The sequence below is a fragment of the Alligator mississippiensis genome, chromosome 5 (genome assembly GCF_030867095.1).
Source record: "Alligator mississippiensis isolate rAllMis1 chromosome 5, rAllMis1, whole genome shotgun sequence".
In the NCBI taxonomy this organism is placed as follows: domain Eukaryota; kingdom Metazoa; phylum Chordata; order Crocodylia; family Alligatoridae; genus Alligator; species Alligator mississippiensis.
Genome location: NC_081828.1, coordinates 34,201,083 through 34,222,486, shown reverse-complemented (window position 1 = coordinate 34,222,486; position 21,404 = coordinate 34,201,083). Strand labels below are relative to the sequence as shown.

Below are 21,404 nucleotides of genomic sequence, written 5' to 3'. Positions count from 1 at the left end.
GCTCTCTTACTGGCTAACCGTTTAACCAATATAATTAGAGTAGGTTGAACAAATACTTTTTGAAACAATATTTACATCCCTAGCTCCTCAGATAGGAACTACCCCTGGTAGAGGGACTATCCTAGCTGTTACTGGCCTGCTCACTTGCTAGCAGCTAGCCTTTGGTCAGGTATTGGTTCTACTCAGTAAGCTTATTTAGCCTGCTGCAGCATCCCTTTAAAGTAACAGGAGCCTCTGGCTCCCTGTTATACCACCACCTAACCCACATGCCTCCTCCCTCCAGCTCCACAGAAAATATGAAGTATTGCTTGGAGACAAAGCACATGGCATATAGCACTGATTTGATCTGCAGGGTGGGGCCTTGAATGGAGTGAAATGGAGAGAGGCGTCAATTTGATTCACCTGTGGAACCAGTGAGAGAGTATAAGCATTTCATCCTACAGGAGAAATTAATGGATCTATTACCTTTTCCTTCCTTATTCTGTTCTTGCCATTTTTCCATTGCTGCACTAGTCCTCAACTGGTTAGGATATGACAGAAATGGAAAGAGACTGGCACTGAGCAGATACATGGGAAGTTTAGGAGGAAAGCAAAGGATGGAGATAGCAAAAAGAGGAGTGAATGATATTAAGGATACATAGAAGGAAGCCCTGGTAAATATGACATTCTAGCCTGCAAGTATGTGCTTTTGAGGCCAAAGTTCTTTGGATAAATCTGATATCTTTCATTAGACCACCTCAAATAGCTGAAAAAATTCTTCTTAGTAAGCTTTTGGACACAAACACCCTTTGTCAGGCTGAGGAAGCAGATACTCGATGCATTTGTGGACCTAGCCATCTGAATTGACTTCTGCTTTTAGGGATGCAGAGATAAAGAGAAAGATGCTCTGCCCCCTCCAGGGCTTCACCCTGCTATGGTTGCTTTCAACCCCATGTCAGTGGGTGGGGAGGAGGTGGGGCCTCTGGCACCCCATACCACAAGAACAGGAACACTGCCAGCAGCAGGAGCAGTGGTGGGACCCCAGGACATGAATGCACCACATACCCCCAGAGAGGAGTGTCATGGCGGGGTCCTCACGGAGGGCCGTGATCTCCTTGAGGTTCCCTCACTCTGTGTCAGGCCGGCCCAAGACACCCTCTAACTCTCGCCCGCCACGTCTTGTTGGAAATATATTAGGGAGGCTGCCTATGACTCCCTGGGCACGGCTACTCGGGACCTCTGTCCCCGCGGTTCTTCCGGACCCCCTGGGGGTCTCCCGATACGGTGGGTGTTCTTCGGACACCCTAGCCTTATGGGCTATGCATGGCTCCTACCTCCCCTGATACCACACCCCAAGCCTCGCAGATGTAATGGACGTTGTCCGGTCTGTCTCTCTCGTGCCCAGCCCCCCGCTGGGCCTCCCCTGATGGTACGGTCCCACTCAGGGACTCCCTAGCGGGCCCCGGTCCTATGGGCCAACCGCACGGCCACCCTCTCTGACCCTGGCTCACCGCACTGCTACTCCCTGTCTTCTCGGGGCAACCGCAGCACCCTGCCTCAGTCTGAGGGGTGTTGCCGCACTAGCCTGCGGCCGGACTCACTATGCCCATCTCGGGCTTCTCAGTATGGCCCCGCTCTCTAGGGCTGCTCAGTATGGCGCTCCCCCTTCTCTGGGGCTCGCCGTGCCCACACTGGGCTACTCAATAACGTACAATGGCGCTCCCCCTCTTTGGGGTTCACCATGCCCACACTGGGCTACTCGATAATATTGCCCCTTTCCTGGGGCCAGGGTCTATGTTCCCCCCACACGCACTCCGGGGTCTAGGTCCCCGTCCGCAACCTACGGGTTGCACCCGCGACCCACTGGCCGCGCTCCTCGCCGCCAGTTGCTCACACACTGGCGTGCGAGCTGCGCCTTCGCTGGCGCTATGAAGATAATGCGCCCTCTTGGTGCTAGGGCACCCCACACTCTCTGGGGTCCTTGTGATTGAGGCCTCCTCCAACCCCTACAGCCTCACCCAAGCCTCCGGTTGTAATAATACAAACACAAAGCAAAACCACAAGCCCCTAGGCTGTAACATAACCACAAGCCGCATGGCCATAACTCATTATCATAGCTCAAGCCTCCAGGGCTATCATGAGCTGTACTTGCGACTCAGGCTCCCTTCCACATCCTCACTCCCAGAGCTCCTGCCTCCCAGGCTGCTGGCAGAGAACTGCCAGCCTGGCTTCGGCTCTGGGCTTTATAAGGGCCAGGCCCTGCCCCCTACAGGCAGCTGGCTCCCCTTAGTTGCTCCGGCAACCCACAGCTGTGCTCACTTGGTTCTGCCAGGGCTCTCTCCCTGGCAGTTTCTCCTCTCTTAGGAGTAGGCACTAAGGTGCCCTGCGACAAGGAGGTCAAGGTAAAACGGTGATCCTGGGCCTGGTGAAGGGAACTGGCTCAGGGTTGTCCAAAGTTCCCAAGACATCCACTGCCCATGAAGTTTGTGGCAAACTCAGCCCATAGAACCCCCAACTACTGTTATCTGCCTGTATCTGAGTCCTAGAACAAAACTTGTTCCCCATACTGACTACCCTGCTGGACTCTGGAACCTCTAGTCATTTCATACATGAGGCTGTGGTGCAAAGTCTACAAATCCTGCTAACACAGTGACACAAACCTGAAGCAATAGAGACCGTAGGTTTTGATGCAAAGAGACTGGAAGCAAAACAAAATGAAACACAGTAGTGGTGAGTATGGAATCATTTTTGCAAAGCACAGTGGATGATTTATCTTGTGATAAGATATGGTGCAGCTGTGCAGAAGGTGAAGATGTAAGTTTTATGTAACAGGAGTAACTGTAACTGTCACAGGAGTGTCATTTGCAAATCAAGGGAAGTGATTCTTATGCTTTATTCAGTGCTAATGAGACCTCACCTGTAGTACTGTGTTCAGTTCTGGGCTTCAGACATCTAGAAGAACAGACTGGAAAGAGTCCATTGGGGAGCAACCAAACTGATTAGAGGCCTGGGAAGCATGATTTATGAGAAAAGACTGAGAGAGCTAGGGTTATTTAGTCTAGAGAAAAGAAGACGGAGGAAATTCGGCATTGGCAGCATGTAGGGGGTACACACGCATCCCCTGAGATTGGCAGTGCACCCCCTGAGAAGCGCCACCAACACTGCTGCGAGCGCCTGCAGGCGATCACCGCTTACCACCCCCACCCCACTCCAACTGTTGCCACTGCAGCTGCTGGCAGCGTCTGCAGGTGGTTACCGACCACCAGTTGGCGCTTGCCACCTCCTCCCTTCCTCCTCCCGCCCCCCCCCGCTGACACCGCCAAGCTCCCTGCTTGCCTGCGGGAGCTCCCCCCTCTGTCTGCGTCCACCACTGCTGCCACCTGCAAGCAGTTGCTGTGCCCCCCAGCCTCTGGGGCACATGTCGTTCATAAAATTCTGTAATGGTCTTCAGATACAGAGAAGATGAAGATGGGTTTTTCTCCATGACCATAGGAGACAGAATTAGGAACAAAAGCCTCAAGATACAGCAGAGGAAACTTACGTTGGAGACTTGAAGGAACTTTCTGACTATGAGGGTGGTCAAGCATTGGAACAGGCTACCTGGAGAAGTTATGGAATCTCTGTCCCTGGCAATTTTCAAGAGCAAGTTGGACAGATGTGGCTGGGAAGATTTAGTCAGGGATGATTCTGCCTTGAGCAGGGGCTGGATTAGATGCCCTTGTGAGGTTCCTTCCAGCTCTAGTTTACTATGATCCTAAATTTGATTGTGGCAAGCTGGGGAGACCAGGATAATGATGAGAGGCCACGGAGTGAGACTGCGCGGAAATTTGGTGCATGTCATCCAGCTCTACCTTTTCTTCTCTTCTGACGTGGCAGCTGCTTCACAACCAGATACTCTATTAAGAAAAGCAACCTGGAACAGGTTATGTGCTACAAATGATGATGGATTGTACTGGAGTACATTTGTATCCCAACTAAACTTTTCCTACTCCCTTGTTTTAATCAAAAGGAAGGGTTCAAAGCCCACTGTTTATAACAAATAGAGAACATGCAAACGTGTATTCTATGAACTAATAGAGTTTCTTTAAAAAAAAATCAACATAATTGTGACTAATTGCATACAAAGTGAGCTGTTGGTGCACACATAGGGGACAATGAGCTTCTGCATAAGGCCACTGGGCAAGACTGCTCAGAGATTTGGAGTGAGGTGCCATCTGTATGCTAATAACACCCGGCTTTACCTCTTCTCTCTTCTGAACCTGGCCCCCCATTCTCAGTCCTTTCCCAGTGCCTCACTGCAGTTAGGAACTAGATGCAAGTGAACCAACTGAAGCTGAATCCAGACAAGATAGAGGGAATGGAGGTAGGCAGACTGCTTGTCTTGGGGGGAGGCTGAGCCTGGAAATCTTTTGGAACTGCTGTAAGATTTTCCTATTTGGGTAGGCATTTAGTAAACAAAGCTATGCTGAGATATTGTTTTGTGGTCTCTGTTATATATTGATATTCTTTTTAAGTTGTTTTGTTCTCTTGATACTTTTCTGTTTTATAAGTTATTCTGTTCTCTTACTCTAAGCTGCTCTGAGCCCTTGCTGGGAAGGGCAGCATATACATCAAATAACTTACTAAATAATCAGTAGGTAAGGAAAATAGCTCTAGCAATTGTGTTCTACATGGACAAGAGTGCAACAAAGAGGGATTTGGGCAGTCCAAGGAAGAGGACAGACAATCATAGCAGACAAATTCAATTGTATAGAAAATATAGGAAAGAAGGAATATAACTTTACCATCTGTAGAAAAAGGAAAACTCCGTTTCTTACTAGTTCTGAATAGTTTACTCATAGTGATCTGGTGGTGTTAAATAGCCATGAAGAAAGCCAAAAGAGTTCTTCTGCTCAGGGTGTCAAAGCAGGCAGCTTCTTTTTTCTGCGAAACAGCTTTTTTTTAGTCAGAGAAGCAAAAAAAGTTCTCTCTCAGCAAGGTCAAATATACACCCATATAAGCAGAACGGCCCTCTGATAATTTGGAAAGAAAACAGCAAATTAATCCTTCTTTGACTAAAAGAAAACCATCAGGTATAGCAACTTTTCTCTTTCCAGCAAGAAAAAACAAGTGCTAGACTTTAGCTGCAGGACACGAGCATACATTTTCTGTAATCAGTGTGAGAAAACTCTCAACTCCTCCTCACAAGCACTCCACCCTTTTACGGCTAATCCATAATGAGGCTCCACTCATGCTTGCTAATTAAGACAGAGTTTACAGGATATTTACAGCTTTCACTTCAGCAAAGCTGATACCTTTACTGTTCAGCTGGGTACACAGTAGAAATAATAAGTATTATTGTTAAGCAGGCACCATTACAAATGTACTCATAATACAATAACTTCATGCTGGATATGGACCAAACCTTTTAGAGTTTGCCTTTGTTATTAAACAATAAAGAACATAACTCATCCTAACTTTTCATCTGATTTTGCTTATTCCTCATGTTTCTCCCTGCAGGAATATTCTCAACCCAGTGCTAGGTCATCACAGTTATGATTACTTTTGTTATTGGAATTATGAGGACTTGCTTGGTGTAGCTGCCAGGGTAAGTCAGCAGAATGGCTCTAAAGATATCCAGCTACAAATATAGTAGATGCTCATTACTAATAACATATTAGTGCCTTGCCTGCAGATGTGCCTGGGGGCTACCCCGACACACTGTAATTACAGCTCTTGGAGCAGACTTGTAGGGATGCTGATACACAAGACATAGCGGGAACTTTAATTAGAGCAGCTCTCAGAGCTGCTCAAATTAAAGCACCCCTCCTCCCCACCCCTAAGGCGTGTAAAAATGTCCAGCTACTATTATTATTGTATTGTATACTACTATCTGCTTTGAACAGAAGCTAAATTAGATGACCCCCTGAGTTCTCTTCCAGCCCTAAAATTCTACGATTCTACGATTATTTAATTTTTAATATGCACTCTGTGGTACATTTTGCTGTAAGTTTCTTGTAAGTTACAAAGCATTTTTAGGGGTGCTTACACATACTACATCAAAGTAGTAGTATTGACTGAGCTTCCTCTATAAAGTGAAGTCTACAGTGGGTATCAATATTAGTAGATTATTTACTGCTAAAACAGTACAATAAGTTTGGCAATAGCATTATATGTAATATAATACTATAATTCAGTCATTGATAAAATTACACCAGTTTAAACAAAAGTAAAATAAAACATAATATATGATGATACAAAACATAGATAGAATGAAGCAGTATACAATAATAAAGTAAGGAAAAAAAAACCTCAGGGGAATTCAGTTTCATTTGGGCCTTTATTTTTTGTGCAAGTAATACAAACAAACACACTTGGGGAATACATAACAAGCTGTAAGAGAGGAACTGCATTGTTTTTTCTTTATTAGCCTAGTACTTAATTTTCCACTTCTAAACATATCCTTTTTTCTTTTGTTTCTTCATAGAATGAACAAGAATACAAATAATGATTCATGCAATCGCTCTCATTCTTCCTATAAGACAGTCTGTACATAGGGTCTGATACTTTGGCTAGGGACAGACATTCAAAAAGCCTAAGCCTGAATTGATTCAGTCTTTGCAGGTTAGTCTAACCTGGCTAGGCTAAACCGGTTTGTAATTGCACAGACATCCCAGAAGTTGAGGTATATGCCTGCAGTAGCTCAAACTAGAAGCAGTGGGGTGGGGCACTAGAGAAGCCCTCCCTTCCCTTCAACAGGTCTGAGCTAAGGAGAGTGTGGCCAGGCCCCAACAGGATTAGGACAGGGTTTCCCCCCATAACAGAGCATTTATCAGCTGTTATCAGCTGTGGCAGGGCATTGTTGGTGCCTGCCACTTTAAGAGCTGAGCCAAGCAGCCAGCAGGTGCTTGATTAGAGCGGCCATTTTAGATCCCTGGCTGCCTATATAAACAGAGCAGTTCACTGCTGGCAGACCAGGCAGTAATATTGCCTGGGTGCAAGGCTCCATGTAACATCTTGGAGGTAAGGGTAGGAGCTGTAGGGGATGGTTTGGAGGCTCCTGGTCCTGGGCAGGACCTAAAACTGAACCTGCTGGGGGTGGGTGACCTGGTGGGGTTCTCAGTGGCATGGGAGTCCCCAGGGTTATGTAACATCGGAGGTAGTGGGGCCAGATATGGCTGCAGCCACCTGAGCCCTGTAGGTGCAAGACCCTGAGGAGTGAGATTTGGGCTGCAAGGCTTGGGCTGCGGTGTAGGGGAGGAACGGAGCCGCAGATAGTGCCCCCTGGCATTGGGGCAAGAATGGGCAGCCTCCTGTCTTAATTAACAGCTTGATTAATTAACAACAAGGCATGGCAGGTGAGTGGCATGCCCACAGGCAAGTGGGTAAACTAGCACTGTGGCTAGTTGGGCAGCCCCACTTTGCCACAGTGGCCTCCTGAGCCCACCGGGTAGGGAAGTCCCGTGGCCCCAGTGAAGGTGGGCAGTGTGAGATGTGGAGCCCAGTGAAGGGGGGAAACCAGAGGGCTGAAAGCCCAGTACATTTATATGTATAGAGTTGCCCCTGGAAGGGGCCAGGGCAAACTTAGACCCAGTCAGGTAGTTGGCTGGCCACTACCCCAGTGAAGGTTGTGGGAGAGGCCCAAAAGATAGTATGTCTGCCACCCAAGGTACAAACTAGGTAAAACCTATGACCTAAGGGGCCCGCTTCAAGAGGGAGCAAGGCAGTATGAGTTGTTGATGCATGAAAGAGACCTTGCGAGAGGGTGGCAGTTTGAATGTGTGCATGACTGAGGCCTGACAACGAGGCCTAAGCTTGGTACGGCTGTAAGCCAGGAGCACTGTCATCTGGATGTAGCTGTGCCTGGCCCCACTCTCGTTCCTCAGGGTTTTGCACCTCACAGGGCTCAGGTGGCCACAGCCGTGCCACGCCCCACTACCTCCGATGTTACATAACCCACCCGAAGGTGAGGGCTAGGGTTAAGGCACTCCTACCCGCCTTTCATTGGGGTGGTAACTGGCCTGGCATTTCCTGGGGGCTCCTGTGCCACTGAGAGCCACACCAGGCCACCTCACTCCCGGCAGGGTGCAGTTTTAGGTCCTGCCCAGGACCAGGAGTCTCCAAACAATCCCCTACAGCTCCTGCCCTTATGTCCAGGATGTTGCGTCTGCCCAACCCAGAGAGCATGCTGGGATGCTGGTTTAATTTCAGTTAGGAAGGGGACTGGGACAGACATTGCATAAACCAGTTTGACTCAAATCAGTTAAGTCTGATACTACATTCAACCAGCTTTATCTCAAACCAATTTTGGCCATTTTCAAACTGATTTGTGTGCACTCAACTTCTGTTGTTACAGGTTTAAACTAGTTTCTGATTACTTAAAATCGGTTTATGTGTAATGTCTGTCCCTAGCCTATCTGCCCATACAGCAGGTTTTGACTTGCCAATTAATTTTAAAAGGGTAAACTTGATCATATTGGGTGAAAGAATTCAGTTAATTGGCTCTCCTGCTTCTCAGTTCACAGTTTTGTTTGGGAGGCTGTCACTTGGTATGAGAAGTGCCAAACTACCAGTACAGTCAAAGTCTTCTACACCTCTGATTTGGTCAAAGGTGGAACTTCATCAAAATTATCCTGAGCCTCTTAACTCTCTTGATTATCTTTGTGTTTGTTTGTTTTTACTGCAGTTCTTTTCTATGGCCTTGCAGCAGCTGTGGCATTAAATAATTGATTGTCACTTAACTCTCCAAATATCAGCAATTTATTCAATAACTGACATATTTTACAGCTTTGGATGCTAAGCTGATGACCCTACTTCTTGAGCTAGTTGATGAACAGGTCATTTATCATACAGACATTTTGCTGAACTGTTTATACACAAAATAAGTTTAGTAATATCCTTTGGAATGCACCTAGCAGGTTTTGACTTCCTGATGCTGAATGAGAAAGCATTTGTCACACAGTAGCACAGATGAGCATAGTGACCTGGTCCTGTGAAGTTTTCCCATATTATGGCTTTTCCTGTTTTTCCACATGTCCTCTGTCATGGTACCGTTTCATCAGCATTGTGGTTGTCAGTTGAGGAACACATATGAAGAATGCAAGGAAGTCTTTCTCTCTGCCACTGTTCACCAGTTTATCTACCAACTATTTTTCTCCCTTATTTTTTCTGTGACTGACAGTGAAGTATTTCTTTCATCCTGTAAAACAGCCATCACTTACCTTAAAATCATGTAATCCAACTGAAGCAGCAAGCTGAGGAGCTTTTACTTGTGAGTCCCAGAAAGAACGGCCCAGTGCCCATTCCTTGACCCATATTAAAGAGAGCCTTGTTGACATTTGAGGCTTTTTCCGTCACACTTGTTCATGACCGCTCTTTAGTAATCTATTTGCATAGTCAGCCAAAAGTTTATGCTTCTGTTTTCAGCCAACCAGTGCAACTCCCACTTAACTGCACCTTGGTTTTGATTTACCTCAAGAGCTTAAGAGTCTTATAATCTTGACTCTAACTGACAAACTTAAAATTGGTCTGTTTTTGACAACAACAACAAAAATTAGTGTGACCCAATGCAAGGGAGTGGGAGGGCATGTCCATACATTACATCACATTACATTACATCTGGCCTTCACAAATTTTGTTCTTAAATAGCAGCTTCGTTGCTGTTACTGAGTGGATAATACATGGTTGGGAAAATGTTTGTGGGAGAAATGTTACTCTGTAAGTGATCATTGCTCTTAAAAGCTGTTGCTGCAAATTATCATCTACTGCAGCTACATTTTCCAAGCATCTTGCTATATAATGGGTCCTATGGAGACTGATGCATAAGAGAATGGTCAAGTGTATTAAAGATGGTAAAAAGATCAAGGTAGATGAGGATGGAGGTCCTGCAGGCAGTTTACACCGAGATTAGTTCACTCACTCCTAAAATCCTACTATCTAAAAGCTCTGCAGGATCATTTGCCTTGCTGTCCCATTGCAACAGCTTGAGGCAGCTTTTCTGATTGCAGATGGACCTTCTCTTTCCTGAGCGTATTTTTTTTTCTTCTCCTTCCCAAGATTCTCTCAGTTCTGTGTTGTTTGGTTGCACAGAGGGAGGAGAACCCTGAACCACTCCTGGTCAAGGGGAAGATGACTATGGGAGTCTTTACACATGCTCCAGGGCACAGGGCTTTAATTAGAGTGACTCTCAGCAGCAATAAAAATTTAAACAGCAGCTCTGGATGCCCCCTTGTTGGGAAGCCCCAACCTACAGGGAGGGAGAGGGCTTTTGGGGTAAAGCAGGGCCTAAGAGAAGGGCAGCAACAAAGTGAATTTTACATTGTGTAAGGATAGGAAACCAAAAAGTCGTTACAACTTCTGAAGTAGAAGACAGGGAATAAATCATAGGAAGAGGGACTGCTGAGAGAGAAGAGGGGAAGAAAAGAGGGCCTTCTGCTCTTTGACCACAGATGACCTCTCACCCGGGTTACCAGCAAAAAAAGCAGACCGGTGTCTTACTGGAGGAAAGCATGGGTGCACATGGGGACCTTATTGGGTTGGTAAAGGAAATTTGGGGTTCTTCCCACATTTGCTTATACACATTGTTATTTTGATATTGGCTATAGCACAGTCTTTTGTATTTGCTTAAAATGTTTGCAATAATTTTATACATGCTTAGGGAGGGGTTGTTTATTTTTTGTTTGGGGGATTTTTTTCATCATTTCAATATTGTGCCAAAATGTCATAGATTAATGCAACATCTTTGTGCAAAACACGGAGTGACATTTTTTAAATGTCACAAATTCTTTTTTAATAAGTGAAGTGGAGCAAGTATGGTGGAAATGTAAGAATTCTCTGGTTGTTGCTTTAATCCCAAGTAGTTTCCCTTTAACACTGTAAAACCCTTCCTCCAGCCTTTGAACTTCCTTCAAAAACAAGTTAATAAAATGGTGTCCTGGAAAAGCTGTACTTATGGCAGGGAATCCTCCATGGGCCAGGACACCAATGACCAGAGTTAAATCCAGAGGGGGGGCAGTGGAGTGGTGACCCCTGCTTTTGGGTCATGCCATGGAAGCAGCAGCCTGAGGCCTATGCCCCTGGAGCAGGTAAGAATCCTCCACTCTCTTCCCCTCCACATGCTTAGTGCTACATCCCCTTGCCTCCCACTTCCTACCTCCCCTGCTCACTCCTGCTAGTGCTTCTGGCTGAACCAGGGTCCAGGGGAGGTCCAGAGGAGCTCCTGCCCCAATCTGAGTAGGGTACATGGGGAGCTGGGCTCAGCCAGGAACAGTAGCACCAGCAGTTGGATTCCCCATCCCTGCATCTGCTCCTGAGCTGCCCAGGAACACCTGGGGAGACTGGGCAGGAAGGCATAGTAGAGGAACCTGCCTGCTGCTGCTGTTGCTCCCTCCTCCTGGTTTCAGTACAGACAGCTGCAGTGGCTGGCAGGGAAGAAGGGAAATGGTAGGGGAGAGGATGTGCTTCTGAGCACAGAGGGGTAGGGATGGGGTGCCAAGCATGAGCATGAGGGCGGAGGGATTCTTAACTGATTTGAGGACTTAAAAAAAGTCCCTGGCTGCTGCTCTCACAACATGGTCTATCCACCCAGGGGCAAGCTGGGAGGAAGGATGTAGCCACCCCTGCATCACCCATCACTGCTTCCACACCCTCCTTTTCAAAATCCTGAATATGCCTATGCCAGTGCCAGCTCATCAGTCTTTCAGGCCCTTTTTCCAGGTTACCATTTTATTAATTAAAACTGAAACTTGGAAAATATTCAGTCATGGACTGTGGTGATCATGAAGCCTTTCACAGTAATCCTGCTTCTCATTGCTCCAGTACTAGTCACCAGAGCCAATCTTCCTCATGTATACCTTTCCCCCAGTTAAGATTTTGCCCTTTCTAGACAATGCTTTCTATCTTCTCAACAGGATCCATTAAATGGACAGGACTAACCAGTTCCTAGCTGATCCAGGTGAGACTGGACCAAATTCACTTTAAAGGGCCAGCCAGCCTGTGACAGGCTTGGAAACATCTCCAAAAAAATGGCATTTCAGCTGCTGGACATATAGATGCTGTCCCTGTCATGCCCCCCTGCCCTGCAGATGGCAGGGGGATGACACTCTGCTGCATACAGCAGAATGTTCTCCTGCTGGGGGCTGCAACAGGGGTCTGAAGGGACATGTGGATCTGCTCCCCTGTCCCCTCCACTGCGAGGGTGGAGCAGAAAAGTGTTAGTACTGCCTTGTAACTCCTGTCTCCCTGGGCTGGTGGCTCCACTCTTCCCATGGGATTGCAGCCAGTACTAGTGAGTGCTTTTCTGCCTCTCCATCTCTGCTCTCTCAGAGCACCCCCATGCCAGGACCAGGAGACCAGAAGTGGGGAGGTATGTGGAAATTGGAAGCTGGAGAGCTCGAATCCTGGTTCCTACATGGCACAGAATTCCCATGGTGGTGGCAGGGACATGGGGGGCCTTGTGGCAGTGGCAGGCCTGCTGCACTCTCATGGTGGTGGTGGCATTCTTGTGGCGGCAGTGAGGGTCTCATGGTGGGGGCACTATGGGTCTTGCAGAAGAGGTGGAAGTATGGAGGTCTGTGTTCTTCTGGCTCTGGTGGTAGGTGGTTCAAGACAGCAGAGGCAGAGCAGCAAGAGAATACTCACTGACAGTCTTCCCTGATCTCCCTCCCCATGATCTACTCTCCCCATCATGGGTAGTGGAGAGAGAAAAGCACTGTGAGATGCTGGAGGACCCAAGGGCCCCGTTGCATTTTGTAGAGCATATAGATGTAAAAAGAAGCAAAGCATCTCTAAAAAGTACCTTATCCTAACGGGTACTATTCTGGAAAACCTCAGCTATTCAGGAGTACATCAATGGGCGCATACATCACTATGAGTGTGATTATATGTTAGTGGGTGCATCTACGAGACATTTACTATACAGTAGATTAAATAGTACAGTAAACTTCCCATATCTGCACACTAAACTTCACATATCTACATGTGCCCCCCTATTAGGCTGGCATAAACTAATTTACTCTGCAGCAGGATAGAATTTATAAGAACAAGTACTATCTTGCTGTAGAGTAAAAAACTCCATGGCAGCACATGTGTAGATGCTGCCCCAACTGGCTGGGGCATGAGGGTGCTTCTGCATGAGGACTGCCTGCCAGCTAGCCCCACACTGAAGTACCCTTTTGCTCCAGCTAGCCAGCCCCTCTCCAGCATGTTGAGCCAAAGCAGAGTAGTGCTGTGTGAAATTTCACTGGCTATTACATTTTGACGCTGTTTCAACTCATTCAAGTTTGAAACAGCGAAATCAAAATGAAACAAAGGGCTTTGAAACAGCCTCAAAACAAAACTAGGCAAGTCGAAATGTTTCAAAAGTTTTGAAATGTTTCGAGTTTCAAAACTCAAACTCCGCTTGCCTGCAGGGAAACAAAGTAAAGAGAGGGAGGGGGAAGAAGGGGGAAGGACTGTTCTCATTATTGACTGTGTAGCTGGCCAGTGACTGTCATCCTTCCCTGAGGTCTCTTCCAATCCCAGTGCTCTGGAGGAGGGATGGAAAAACAGCATAAAAGCCAGCATCATTTGAACTGCCCTGCTTTGTCACCCTTGTCATGAGTTTTGCTTGTCAGCAGCCTGAGGTGCAGTTTCCCAGAAACCCCAGCACCTATCTCCTTGAAACCTGGCAGGCTTCATGGCCTCAGGAGGGGCTACCCTCCCTGCAGTTTTCACCCTGCTGCACCTTAACACACACACAGTGTCACCCATGTCATGAGTTTTGCTTGTCAGCAGTTTGAGGTGCAGTTTCCCAGAAACCCCTAGACCTATCTCCTTGAAACTTGGCAGGCTTCATGGCTTCAGAAGGGACTACCATCCCTGCAGGTTTCATCTGAATCCGGCAAGAACTGACAAAGTTATAGGCAGTTTCATAGTTCCCCATTATAGCTTGTGAAATAGCATCGAAACAGTGAAACAGTTTTGACAAAACGAAATGGAACAGTGGTTTCAAAATTAAACGCAACTCAAAACAAAACACTGTCCCAGCAAAACGGTGAAATGGAAGTCTAAATGAAATGGTGCTGTTCTGCACGGGCCTAAAACAGACTGGCAGATTGTTCCGCCCCAGCTTAATGTGCTGCCGTCCCAGGCGCATGTGAACATGTGTGCCTGGGAGCAATAAACTCTATAGCAATAGGCTCCAGAGTTTATTTAAACACATTAATATGCATGTGTAGATGTATCTAGTGAGTGCTAGTTCTAAGGAATTATTTATTTTGTGAATGCAAATCCGTGGAGCCAAGCAATAGCGTCTATGTTAACTGAGTTCAAAGTTATTAATCCACCTCTTAGTTTGTAGAGGGGACACTCCTCAATAATGTGTGACATTGTTTGTGTCTCTCCACAAGAGCACAATGGATTAACATTAAGGACCCTGGGATGAGGGTTGGCTGCACAGTGGCCTTGGCCTGTCCTGAACCTGTTTAGCAGAGACAACTCTCACCGTGATAAATGAAAGCCAGCATGACTCATCAGTGGGGTTTGTCACAAGGAACTTATTTGTGACTTCCCATGTTTCCCATTCCTTGATCCAAGGGTATCTGCAGACAGGTCCTGATCTGGGAGGTTGCTCTATAAGAGGCGTTGCGAGGAAAGGCAGGCCTGGGGTGGATTGAACAGATCATCATAAAGTGGTAGGTGAGATGCAGCACAAATGGTTTTGACCAATTTTCAAGTCATCATCAATTGATGGATGTGTGGGGAAGTGTTATTTGCAAGGACAAGAAGCCAAGGGAAGGGATTTGAACAGGGTTCCAGTTATGATACGCATGGTTGAGTTCAGCTGGGTGTCAACAAGATATGTGTGTATAGATCTTTGCTAAACAGGTGCACAGTACTCTGCTACTGAGTATGATAGGGCAAGAGCTGAGGTCTGGAGTATTGTGGCTACAGCTCCCCACATTGATTCAGCAAGCTTGGGTAGTAGGTTATTTCAGGATTTGGACTTCATGTTGTTTTCTTCAGATGTTCCCAGAAGGTCAGGGTTCTGCGTAAAGATACTTCCAAATATGTTGGGCAAGGATTATGCTTTAGTCTCTGACCACCCATGTAGATGTTAAGTTCTTTTTTGGTGCTGGCATTGTGGAGGTGGAATACACTGGATACAGTCTTGGCAGGACTCTGTGTGAGCTGCCATGTGGTACAGTAGGAATTCTTGCATTCTGAGGAATGTAAGTCCGTTTTAAGGTTAACCAGTGCTAGTAATCAGTTACACATTTGGAATGAATACCTCCTCTAATGTGCACTGCTTAGACCTGCTGCTAGAGGGTACAAGTGTGCTCCATGCCTGCCCTTCTCACCAGCTCTCTAGCCACACTTGGGGAAGTGGGGGTTGGGGGAAGGGCCCCTTTTGCCTATTGGATCACTCCCTCCAGCCTCCAAAATCACCCTGCTGCCATTCATTAGTCCCCAAATCACCCTCACACCCTCCAGTTGGCCCCTGTCACCCCATCAGCTCAAGAGCATTGGTGGCGGCAGCAGTGACGGAGGAATGCTCCCTCCTTGCCTGCTTCTGGGCTCCAAGCAGGCTGTGCAACCCCCACATGCCTCAATTAGTACTCACTGTGCTCTGCAGCTGCCTGGCAGCTTCTTGTCCCCACCCTCTTCTTCTCTCTGCCTCCTCTTTAGTTGCAGGGCCTGGCAGTGGCTGGATCTGGGCATGCAAAGTTGGTGAGGTCTGCAGGAACCCCAGAAGCAGGCAGGGAGAGGGAACTCCCACTCTCATTTCTGCCACTCTTGGGCTGATCAGGGCAGTGATCTGGGGTTGGAGGGGCTGATGGGGGGCAGAGGGAGCAATTGGGGTGAGGGGGACCAATTAGGAGGTAGGGAGGCAATTTGGAGGGCAGAGAGGGCAGCAGCCTGGCAGTTCCTCCTCCCTTTTCCCCCCTTCCAATCACACCCCTCTCACCCTGGTTTCCCTACCTTCTTCACCCCTTTTCTCTCCCTCCCCACTAACCTGTAGCCTAGCTGTTGGCCCAAGGCCTTGGGGTCCTGCATTATAGCTAGTCCACCCAGTGCCTCCTGGGATATTGGATGGTTTTAATCTAAAGTGAACACCTCCCAGAGGTTAACTCAACTCAAGCTAGGTAGCACAGCTCAAAGATAATCCTTGCCTGAAATGGTATAACTTTAAGATGCCTGAAGGGTACTTAGCACTTGTTAATAAGCATTAATGTGTGATCATTCAAATTTTAAGTACTCTTGATATTGGGCACAGACAGAAGTGACAATTTTTGTCCAATCTGGCCGTAGAAAGCAGTTTATAGCCGTGACCAAACACAAGTACATGACTGCAGACAGCTTAAAAAATGGCCAATCATTGCATGAGGGATCAGATTTAAGAAGTTTCAAAACTGAGTATCTTCTGTTACTTGTGTCTGCTGCATGCCTGAAGGGGCTCCAATTCACCCACATCACCCTCCAGTGCTGGCTGGGGAGCCCCTAGAATGAGCTCCCTGTGGTTCCTTTCCTGCTTCCCAGTCTGAAAACTTTGCAGCCTATCGGGGAGCAGGGGCCATTACTAAAGGAAACTGGCTGCAGGCTTGCAGCCAGAAGCTAGATTCCCCTCCCTTCTGGAACCAACAGTGAACTTCTGTTTGTTCCAGGGAATCCTTGTAACTCAGAACACTTCCTGTAAAGCATTTTCAGTTACAGCAGGGAGCTGCACTTCTGTCTGCACCCAACATGATCTAATTGTTATGTGTAATCTCTCATGTCTTGTCCTTTTGATCCCTTCAAAGGCATTTAAAATGCTTTTATATGTGATGTCTGTCTGCTTCCTCTAATACTTCCTTGTGGACAGTTGATTCAGTACTAGCCTGAAGAGGTGAGTCATTCACCCCATTTTCTGTAGCTGGTTTTTACTCAGAGATGTTTTATCAAAGTGCTTACTACACCTAGCTCAGTTAACAAGTTAATGTCCTTGAATTTTATTTTCAAAGTTGCTCATAATTTATTAGGTAATCCTCAGAATAGCTCTGTGAGTAGGGAGGGATTATGATAGGACTGGAAGGGACCTCAGGTTAATGGAGTCCAATCCTCTGATATAAAAGGGATCATCACATAATCCCTTTCAGAAGTTGATCAAGCTCCATATTAATAGTAGTTAGGGTTCTTGCTCCTGGAAAGATGGAACAAAATATCACCCTTCTTAAAAGGGACCTTAAAAGGGGTCTTTATTCACAGCCAGTGAATACATTTATTCTTGTGTTAACATTGTCCTTCAGGTTTAAATAGCTCTTCTCCTTCCACAGTTTTTCTCCTCTTCATGCATAGAACACAATCATATCTCTGCTTGTTTAGTCTGGGAAAATGAAGGCTAAGCTCTTCTACCTTCATAGATTGTAAGGCTGGAAGGAGCCTTGGCAGATCATCAGGTCCAGCCCCCTGCACCAGGCAGGAAACACAACTGGGGTCAGGTGACCCCAGCAAGGTGACCGTCCAGTCTCCTCCTGAAGACTTCCAGAGTAGGCGACTGCACCACCTCTGGAGGGAGTTTATTCCACGATCTTATACCCTCTTCTCATACATCTGGTTATCCTAATGGCCTTTGCTTCGCACCTGTAGCTGAGATTTCATGTGCTAGTTCTTTCAGACTATTGGGATGGAGATCATTATGCATTAAGTTCTTTAAGCTTTCCTTCTACCTCAGACACAGTAATTTCTGTTTCCATTCCCTTGTTCCCATTATATATCCTGGCTTTGCCCCATTGTCAACGTTATAATTATTTTTGAAAATTGCATCAAAGTATTAATTTATTATTTATGCCCACCTAGATTATTTTTAATCACTACTCTGTTTTTGCTGCATAGTGGCCTCACTTGTTTCCTTGTCCATTCTCTATCTATATATCCAAATCATCTTTGTTATTTGTTCAATATCCTTTGTAAGGTCTTAACTCAGCTTGACTTTTCAGAAACTCTGGCTTTCTTCCTATGCTCCTTGATCCCTAAGATACACCTTTCTTTTTTCTGTTCCTTGTAGGGCCTCTGCTTTTTCTTAATAACCTTCTCGAGGTGCTTAATCATACACTTGGGAGTAGAGATCCATCTTACAGCTTTTTCTGAATTCTTGGAATACAGATTCCTGATAGCATTTGCAGCTTTCACTGGAAGACATTATGGGTCTCCCTGAGCTCTTCAGTCCAGCTGATTTGTATATATTCTGCTTTACAATCAAGTGTAATGTTTTTAATATATTCCCCATAAATATGAAGGTTACCATATCAATTAGGTAAGAACAAATACTTTGTAGGAATAATGAAAATCTACAGTATCAGTGAGGCAATGAAAGGGACTACTAACCCCAGCCGTGATACTGACAGGGGGGAGTCTGGTTATTCACTAGAGAAAAGCCAGTCAGTTACAGCACCAGCAGTAGTTTTCAAGATTTCACTCCAGTTTTCAAAATTAACATAATCCCAGAATAGGCCACAAGATGGTGCTGGATGTTTAGTTTTGTAAACCTTTCAGCCGCACCCTTACCTTACAGTAGTGGTCTAGAAAAGCTAATATCAAAGAAGTAATCAGTTCTAATGTTACACATACCAGTATTAATGAAGAACATGATCCTGGGTTCCCTGTTGTTGAGCTTCAACCTTGTGAAGAGCTGTCATTAATCTGCCTTAATTTGTTTTCCTGTTGTGTTTCTTTTACATGTAAAGTTTCCCAATACAAACATAGCATAACAGTAACAGAAATGCAACTGCATAAACAAAACCTTTCTTCTATAACATTCTTTTCCATCGTTATAGCTACATTAAAAAGTAAATATAGTTAGATATACTATTTTAAGTAACAACTGTATGAGTCTTTCATGCAGTTCTAATAAATTGGACTAAATATGCCTAAAGGATACTGTAAAATAGTTTACACACCAAATTCAGGTTTTTGTTTTAAAGAATATTTTTAAACAAAATCTCTGATCATTCTAATATTATAAAAGCCTAAGTCTGTCTGTCTGTCTGTCCTTAACACTTTATTTGCACTCTGATCGGCTGATGGAACCAGCTGATCAGAGTGCTCCAAGCGTGGGGGAGCGCTGCCATGATTCTAAAGCTGCGCTGAGGACTGGACAGGGGGTGGAGGAGGCTCCCCAACCCCGCTCCCTGCAAGAGGCAGAACAGCGGCAGCATGGGGCATTAGGTGGCAGCACTCCACCTCAGCACTTCCCCCCACCTCTTCCGCCCCCCCCACCTCTTTCTTGATGGGCAATTGGCTAGTGTTACTAGATTTAAAAAGTAATGCCAGTGTTTTGTTTAAGTTTAAACTCTTTTGAAGCTGAGTAGAACAAAAAGGAAATGTATTAGTCTATTTCCACAAGGGGAAGTAGAAAATGTATGTTAAGTAATAACAAATAACAAGTAAAATAAGGCCTTTCTCAGGCAAGTCCACCTTTTGGATAACTTAACTTGAGACAATTTTTTTAGTACCAGTCTATGGATTTTCCTAAAGCTCTTTCCATATTAACAATTTAAGATATTGTAATACAATTAAAAATTAAAAATCTATATTCATTTTAATCTTAGAATGCCTCTTAAGCCTTTTACAATTCATATACTTTCCATCTTCTTAGAGAATGAATAGCTAGCTTTAAGATGTATTAAAATGCTTTCTTAAAAATTTTGTGTTTTTTGTTTGCTTGTTTTGGATTGTTTTTTTCTGGTATAGTTGCAAGTGCAAAAAAGGTAATGCTACTAATAGTCAGTACATTCTTTCAGCTGTACCTTCTCTGTACAGTTGAAATTCAGAACCCTAGATGGGTACCATGTAACACATAGCTGTTTATTTAGTAAAAGAGCAGGATTAAGGTAATATCATGCAGAAAGAGAAAGAGGTGGTGGTGCAAACAATGATGAGGATGAACAAACAAACAAAGAAGAATTTTTTGAGGAGGAGACAAGAAAGCAAATTAATATGGAAGGTCATAAGAACTGAATAAAAAAAACAACAAAAATGATTGGCAGTCTAGGAAACATGACTTGCAAGGAAAGATTGGAAGATTGCTTAACCTGGAGAAAAGAAGACTGAGGGGGATTTGATAACAGTGGTCAAATACCTAAAGGGTAGTTACAATGAGGATGGTGATAGACTATTTTCCCTGGCCACAGGGGACAGGACAAAAGATAAATCTTAATTTGCAACATGAGAAATTTAGTTTGGATGTCAAGAAGGGTAAGGCTAATTAAACGTTAGAAGAAATCACCTAGGGCGCATCTATATGTTGCCATACAGCGATGTTGCTATTGCACTGTGCTTTAGTACTTCCTTTTAGAAGTATTAAAGCCCAGCTCAGTGTGGGTAGTTACTGTGCCATGTGTATGGCCCATGGTTAGATTTCACTGCTACATCACCATAGCAATGTGCTGTAACTGGGGAGCATGCCACTATGGCAAAGTACCTGGCAATCGTGTAGACCCACATGATTGCTATGTCACCATAGCATGTTGTATGTCACCATACTGCGTCGCTACATCACTGTAGGGCAAAGTGTAGACACACTCCTAGAAACATTGCAGAATCTTCATCCTTGGAAGTTTTTAAATAAACTCTTGTCTAGAGTGGGTTAGACAAAAATGATCCTGCCTTGAGCAGAGATTTGGATTTATGACCTCCTGAGTTTTCTTCCAGCCCTATTTTTCAGTGATTCTGTATAATACTACTACAGTTTGATTTCTTTTGGATTTGATCTTACCCCAAGGAAATTAATAGTAGCTTTATAACTGGCTTAGTGAGAGCAGATACAGGCCCTATAGGAAAGGGAAAGGTATAGTAGCTAAGGTGAAATCCTGGTTGGAAAGAAAGCTAAATTAGCTACGTAGTCTGCAGCACTGTTCCTGTATGATCTTTTATATAACTTATCATGGTGCTTCTGTTTCCCAGTCAATAAAATTGAGAGTATAGCACTTTTCTAAACCTTACAAAGATATTGTTAAGCTAACATATTTGTTCATGTTTCAGATGCCAAAATGATTGCCATAGATATGTCTGCCAGTCATTTAGTCCTCATCTTACTCATCTTCATTTCTAGTCCCAAGGCTAATGATGCTATGGTTGACCTTGAGCCTCTGGATATGAACTTCCAGAATCCAGAGTTGGATTCAGAGTTTTGGTTCACACCCAAGTCTAGACTCAATTCAGCTGAATTGGGAAAGTACTATTCATAATACTAGTATGGTCTTCTCCATTTGAGTCCCTTTTTCTCTCTTATTTACCACTCAATATATCTTAATTTTAAACACAAATATGGTGGATATTTTAAATCGGTTATGAATATAATTAATGAGCAATAATACTCCACTAATGGTTTTCCTTCTTGTCTCAAAATCTTTGTTGTCAATACAAGAAGTTCCTGGCTAAAATAGCAGTTCTTTTCCCCACACCTGCTAGTCCTACATGTTAGTTTACTG

The 21,404-nt window shown here is 45.1% G+C and overlaps 1 long non-coding RNA gene across 1 annotated transcript in view; it reads left to right on the top strand.

Annotated features, from left to right (window-relative positions):
- The window catches only part of LOC109281050 (uncharacterized), a 38,219-nt gene continuing 16,815 nt past the window's right edge, over window positions 1–21,404 (top strand). Inside the window, exon 1 of the long non-coding RNA XR_009462384.1 lies at window positions 1–2,709. This is a non-coding gene — a long non-coding RNA (uncharacterized LOC109281050). The remainder of the gene's footprint in view (window positions 2,710–21,404) is intronic.